This window comes from Triticum dicoccoides, chromosome 1B (assembly GCF_002162155.2).
Source record: "Triticum dicoccoides isolate Atlit2015 ecotype Zavitan chromosome 1B, WEW_v2.0, whole genome shotgun sequence".
NCBI lineage: Eukaryota > Viridiplantae > Streptophyta > Magnoliopsida > Poales > Poaceae > Triticum > Triticum dicoccoides.
Genome location: NC_041381.1, coordinates 37,018,108 through 37,025,712, shown reverse-complemented (window position 1 = coordinate 37,025,712; position 7,605 = coordinate 37,018,108).

The window sequence follows — 7,605 nt, the reverse complement described above, 5'->3', positions numbered from 1 at the left end:
CGACACGGCACCCCGACCCCGACCCGGCACCCCGACCCGACACCCCGACCCCGAGACCCCGACACGGCACCCCGACACCGATAGGACACCCCGACCACCGACACCTCCCGAAAAGGTGTTCTTTGGCCTTCCAGAGGCCGACGGGGTCATGTATTTGTGAATTATTAGTTAGGTCATATATTTTTCGATTTTGTTATGAAAAGCATCATATATAATTGTGTTGATCGTGTAGTTTTAAATGTGCAGTTGTTTCATCGCTGCGAGGTTTGGTGTTCGACGACCTCGCCGTGCGTTTGACGAGCTCTGCCCCTTCGTTCGTGGGTGAGCACAAATGACAAGTCCTCCTCCCCCAGTAATTATTTGATCTATTCCGATGAAACTTGATAGCTAGCTATATATTATTATTCATGTCGGTCTTTTTTTATGTTGTACTAATTTCGTTTACCGTTTGTCATGGCAGGTGTTGAAAGATGGTGGGCGCTGGTCGGGAGCGTGGTCTGAGGTCTTCCATTCCAAACGCACCTTTCCGCCGAGCGTTGCTGGACAGTATGGCCACACCGCCGGGCCCTTCTTCGTCACCGCGGTGCTCAGCAGGGGATGAGGTAGGAAGAGAGGAGGTGGGGCACGTGGTCGTGGGAGAGGAGGTAGGGTGACTGCTACGGCGCCTTCCTCGCCGCCACCCCCAGCCGTTTCACCCGAGCACGTGACTGCTAGGGTGGACTCGTCCGAGGAGGAGGCTACATGGACTCCGGTCCACGAGTCTCCGGTCCATGGGTCTTGGGCCCATGAGCCTCGGGTCGACTGGCCTTCGGCCCACGAGAGTTCGGCCCACGTGACCCCGGAGGAGCACACGTCCGGATGGGGTACCTGGCCGAATCACCCCGAGGAGCCGAGTGGCCATGCTGATGATGGCGGGGAGCCGACTGATCTTGAGGAGGGGGGCACCGTCTACCAGCGTGGTGCTACACGGCTCCCGTCCATGCCGGTGACCCGCGAGCAGAGGTGGTTGATTTTCCCTGATGGGGAGAGGTACGTAAGTGAATTTAATATTTTTGTACCTTGTGCATTCACGTTTTTTCAAATAACTAATGCGTTGGCCTTGTCATGCTGCAGGGGTTGGGACCACCATCATAGTGTCTGCCGGCCCAACTCCGTCCTTGGAGTCTTTGCCGGCAAAACTTCCCGGGGTTTGTCACGTTGCCTGGTGAGGGTCGGCTTCCAGAGCTTGGATTGAGCTGGGAGCACTACGTGGCTGCCCCGGCCCCGCCGGATGAGATTATCGACGGTGTCGTGTGCAACACGAGGGCAGACATGGTGATCAGAAAGTTTTGGGTAATTTCTCCTTTACACATTTAAAAATATTCAACTAGCTAGTTATTAATTGTACTAATCAATATTGTCTCATTTGATTGCAGACATTCTACAGGTGTGAGGAGGGATACGAGGAGGACGCGGCACATGTTATCGAGAACGTCTGCAAGCGCCTACTCCAGAACTTATGGCACGAGGCTCGGGTGCAGGCTGTTCGAGACTACTACGCCTTGTGTGGTATCAAGAAGACCAAGCCGGCGTGCCGCGATAAGTTCCTGAGTAAGGAGCAGTACATGAAGGTAATTCTTAAGGCCTTCTCTACTTAAGTTCCTTCATTTAGTAATTCTTAGCCGTAGCGCTCAAGTTTCTATTTGCTAACTTAGGCGCCTCCGAGATGGTGTGCGGATCGGATGGATTGTTGGGAGGTTTTGGTTGATGAGTGGTGCTCACAACGATGGCTAGCCCTCCACAACGATGCCAAGGACAAACGTGCCCAAATGGAAGGTGTGCCACACCATCAAGGCAGCTCCAACTTATATCAGTTCGGGCGCAACTGGGTATGTGGTTTGCTTCATGACTCATGCAACTCATTCATCATGCTAGCGTGAGCCCTTTAATTACTAATTTTCATTGTTTCTCTCTTTCAGGCACGCTACAATAAGGCGGATAAGGTGCCAGAGGTGTACGACCTGTATGCCATGGCCCACACTGCCTCTTTCAAGAAAGTCAAGGCTTTCTCTCAGTCTGACCTCAATGATGCAAACAACTTCACCAACATCTCCTCCCACAACAAGCTCGTGAGATATAGAGATGAGGGGAAGGGGAGGACTTTAACCCGAGCCAGGGTCCCATTGATCCAGAGTTGTTGATGATATCTGGTGGCGGGAGGTCCCATGGCTCCATAGCCATTGGAGATGGACTTATCCGTTGTCCTAGCACTCTCCCAGAGATCAAGGCGCGCCAGTCGAGCTCCGCTCCTGAGATAAGGCCTCGTGAACGGCCAGTGCAACTCGCCATCAAGGTTAGTGATACGTACTCAGTTATCTTTCTCCATTACATTGTGTGCGCTTCCATGAATGATTACAAATGGTCATGTGAGTGGTGTTGCAGGCTGCTATACAGAGTGAGAGAGATAGAACAGAGAAACTTCTGGCGGAGGCGGCGGAGAGGCAGCGGGAGTTGGAGGAGAGGACGACAAAGATGATGGAGGAGGAGAGGGCACGGAATGACATGCAGGCAAGGGCCATGTACGAGCTCCTTGTGGTAAGTTTCTTCTGTAGATTAGCCAAAACATTCATGTAGTGTTTGTCTCATTACTAACTACTATGACTGAGTCATCAAAACCAAATGTGCAGTCTGTATGCGAGAAGACAGGTCAGACCGCTCCGCCGATGCCAGTTATTGCTCCTGGGACCACGGTGAGTTTTATTTGAATGGACATTACTTGCTAGTCTTAACATTTGAGTGTCATCATGCTAACAAGACATTGGAAATGATCTTTGGTGCAGCGTAACTCCAGACAAGCATCGCACGATCCTTCTCCAGCTACCGACACGAGCCACCCCGCTCCTACACCTCCTACATCTTGGTAAGTTTATCTAGTGTTTTTCTTAACACATGCATAAAGACCTAGACTTAGCTTTATTTCCTCCAATGCTTACCATAATGACCTAGACTTAGCTTTATTTCCTCCAATGCCTACCATAATGACCTAGACTTAGCTTCTTCACCTCCAAAATGACTTAATAAGCTTACTGACCTCCAAAACCATCCATTTTACCTAAGTTAGCTCTAAAACGATTTGTACTTAGCTTACTTATGTCAAAAATTGCATAATTAGCTTAGTTAGCTTATAGACGATCCATTTTACCTAAGTTAGCTCTAAAATGACCCATTTTACCTAGGTTAGCTTATAAATGATCCAGTTCATCCAAGTTAGCTCAAAAATGACCAATTTTACCTAGATTAGCTCCTAAATGATTCATTTTACCTACGTTAGCTTTAAAATGACCCATTTCACCTAGGTTAACTCCAAAATGACCAATCTTACCTAGGTTATCTCATAAACGATCCATTTCAACTAATTTAGCTCATAAACGATCCATTTCACCTAGGTTACCTAAAAAACGATCCATTTCACCTAAATTAGCTCTTAAATGATCCATTTCACCTAAGTTAGCTCAAAAAGATCCATTTCAACTAAATTAGCTCATAAATGATCCATTTCACCTAAGTTAGCTCAAAAACGATCCATTTCAACTAAGTTAGCTCATAAATGATCCATTTCATCTAAGTTAGCTAAAAAAGATCCATTTCACCTTAGTTACCTGAAAAACGATCCATTTGACCTTAGTTAGCTCATAAACGACCCATTTCAACTAAGTTAGCTCATAAATGATCCATTTCACCTTAGCTAGCTCATAAACGACCCATTTCAACTTAGTTAGCTCATATATGATCCATTTCACGTAAGTTAGCTCATAAATGACATACTCTTCTTGTTCTAGTCTTCTTCTTGTTCTACTCTTCTTGTTCTAGTCTTCTTCTTATTCTACTCTTCTTCTTGTTCTACTCTTCTTGTTCTAACTTTCTTATTTTTCATTTTGCAGAGTTCATTCACTTGACGAAAGCTTGCATAGATGGAGTGCTCCTTATCCCTTTCTCTGTTTCTTTTGTATCGTTGAACTATGCATGTATCATTGGATGAAACTATTGTAATATATATGGTTGGATGCCTCTATGCTGAACTTGTTATGTATGATGGAACTATGCATGTAATATATATGGTTGGATGATGAAGTTAGGTGTTGGATATCTTATATGTTTGCTCTGTAATGGCCTTTTGAAATATATCTATATATGTCATCTATATTTGTGATGAAAATTGTTGGATTTAATAAAAAACAGATAAAAGAGCCAATATGCAGGCTCTTTGCCGTCTGCCACCGACGGCAACGGGCTCTTTGCCGTCTGCCGCGGACGGCAAAGAAGGCACGTGGCATCCAGCTGTGCTTCCTGGGAGCTGACCCGTTTGGTCAGTTTGCCTACAGTGGCAGACGGCAAAGACTTTGCCATCAGTGGCAGACGGCAAAGACTTGCCGTTAGCCACTTAACGGACTGACAGCGCAATTATTGTCGTCCGCCTTCTTTGCCGTCTGCCGCGCTCTCTTTGCCGTCTGCGGCGGACGGCAAAGACTTTGCCATCAGTAGCAGACGGCAAAGTAGCTGTTTACCGAAGCCTACTTTGGCGGAGCCTTTTGCCGTCCGCGGCTGACGGCAAAGGCCTTTGCCGTCCGCCGTTCATGCCTTTGCCGTCCGCCGTGGCAGACGGCAAAGTAGCTAATTCCTGTAGTGTATCATTGATTGTGCCAAGAGAGTGTTCAGCTTTGCCATTTTGTGGTGAGGTGTATGGACAAGAGAACCGAAGGAGAATGCCGTGTGTGAGGAAAAGGTTTCGGTTTGCAATATTATCAAATTCTTTACCATTATCACATTGTAGAAAATGAATAGGAAGAAGGAAGTGAGTAGCGACATATCGTTGAAAGTTAGTTAAAACAGTATGTGTGTCAGATTTATTTCATAGAGGAAAAGTCCATATAAAATGTGTGTAATCATCTAGAATGATAAGGTAATATTTAAAACCAGAAATGCTTGAAATAGGAGAGGTCCATAGATCACAATGAAGAAGCTCAAAGGGAAACATACTAGAAGAGCTAGAAGAACTAAAGGGTAACCGAACATGTTTTCCTTGTTGACATGAAATACACAGAGAGGAATTATGAGGTTCTTTATTACATGGAATGGAAAAATCACTAAGTATGGACGACAGTGTGGCACTATTGGGATGACCTAAACGCTGATGCCAAAGATCCACCGTAGCAAGCATGGAAGAAGGAAGCGCAGCAGTGGGAGCACCGGGGATGGAGTAGAGGTCGCCGGAGCTATCGAAGCGTGCGATCTCCGTCTTGGTGTTGAAATCCTTTACAGAAAGACCAAAGGGATCAAACTCGACAGAGACATAATTATCAATGGTGAAGCGACGAACAGAAATTAAATTTTTGATAAGTGCTGGTGCAACTAAGACATCACTAAGAAGAAGTGGCTTGGTGGTAGATGGGAGTTGAGTGTGACCAACACATGAAATAGGAGTGGAGGAACCATCACCAAGCGTTATAGAAGAAAAATAGGATGGAGTGCAATTTGACAGCATATTATTGGATGAAGACATATGACTAGATGCACCAGAATCAAAGATCCAAGCAGTACCTGTGTTACCTTGTGCAGCAAAATTGTTCATGGCCTGGAGAAACGCAGCTTGATCCCAGCTCGTGACATTGGTAGAGGGCGGCGCTGGTGGTGGTGCAGGTGCGGGCGCAGGTGGTGTTGCCGCATACGTGGGGAGCTGCATCGGCTGGTAGTGGACTCCTGAATGATCCGTATGGTAGATGGGAGCACCATACTGTATAGGCGGGGCAGCAGCAAAAGGAGCCATAGTGGGGGCAACATAATAGGCCTGAGCAGGTGGACGAACGCCGAGGAAACCAGGAGTGCCGGTATGTGGGCGCATCCCCGGCTGCCATGCACCTGAATATGCGGGAGGAGCGCCGACGGGAGAGGGTGCGGACCACGGCATGGGCCACGCCTGGACCAGACCTGTCCATGGATCATGAGGAGGACGCCAGGCTGGAGAGGCCGATGTTGATGTCGAGGCACCAGTGGGAGGAGCGGAAGGCGGTGCTGCAGGTCGAGGTGCCGGGGTAAGCCGCGGGGGAAAGTACATGGGGTTCTTCCCGCGGTAGTTCGGACTCGGGCGCCATCCAGGGGGTGGGTGCACGGGAGGTGGTGGTACCGCCGGGGCTGCTGCGGTAGGGTTTTGACCAGTTTGCGCTACCGCGGCAGGAGGGTGAGGCCGTGGCGAGGCAGCAAAGACCTGGGGCCGAGATTCCTTGCGTGCAATCGCGTCGGCGGCGGACTGAAGTAGGGAGCGCACCTCGGCAAAGGAGGGATAATGCCGTATGAGAGGTATGAAGGCAGCTTGCGTCCTGAACTCATCACCGAGTCCTTGGAGTAAGATGTTGACGAGCTGACGATCATCCATGCGATCACCCAACTCGCGAAGCTCATCGGCCATCGTCTGGAGGCGCTGACAGTAGTTGCTGAGAGAAGATGCTCCCTGGACGGTGTTGCGAATCTCAGTGTTGAGGGTGTTGATGCGAGCGTCGGCGTTGTCCTGGAAGAGACGACGAAGAGCAGCCCAGAGAGCGGCTACGGTAGAGGCCTCGCGGAAGACAAGATTGAAAATCTCGGTAGACACGCGCGTGTAGATCCATTGGATGATGGAGAGATCATCTTTGACCCAGCGAGGATCATCGAGGCGCGGAACGAAGTCGGCGGCGATGTGGGCGCGCAGATTGCAGCGGCCAAGGTGTATGTCGAAGAGGTGGCACCAATGGTAGTAATTGTGGGCTGCAAGGTCTAGGGTAATTGGGATAAGAGGGGTAACATCTGAGATTGTATCGGCGAAAGAAATTGTAGTGGGAATTGTAGGGGCTAGGGTTAGAGAGGTAGAGGAAGCTGTTTGGGTGGGGGTGGAGCAGCAGCCATGGCGGCGCGCCACTCGAATTAGCCGCGCGGCGGCGGCGGCGGCGGCCGAGGTGGGACGGCCATGCCCTAGGACCGAATATCTGATACCATGTAAGATTGTGTAAACTTGTATATTGCTTAATTGATACAGCCGGATTACAATGTTTATATAGTGCATAGGATAACCGACCTAGGCTAAACTAACTTGGAGTACAAGTCTGATACGAGTCCTACTCGTATACTCTAACACATACATAAAAGGCAACCGTTAAACCAAAAACTCCCTGTAATGTAGCGCGGGCAAGAACATTCTTCTAATTATATATGTTCAAGGGACGAAGATTGGGTTGTTTCCAGAAATTGTTGTGAAATGTTCTGTCAAACTCCTCTAAGTTTGTTCTTTAGGAATCTCTTCGCTTTCGGTTGTTCGACAACCAATCTTCTTATAGCCACATATGTCATCTCTCTCCACCCCTCCCCTCCCCTCCATCGCCCCCCGCCGGGTCACCGTTCCTTCCTATCCCTCCTATCCGTCGCTGCCGGTGGTCGGCGCCGGACATAGCCTGTGCGTGCGACGGCGGATGGCGGAGGCACTCCTCCCTCTCGCGGGTCATAGGGTGACGCGGGGCGCCCTGGCTCGAGGGTGTGACCCCAATCTGGACTGCGGCGGCGCCGATCTGTTTCATGAAGGCCCAGATCTGGACTACGGCG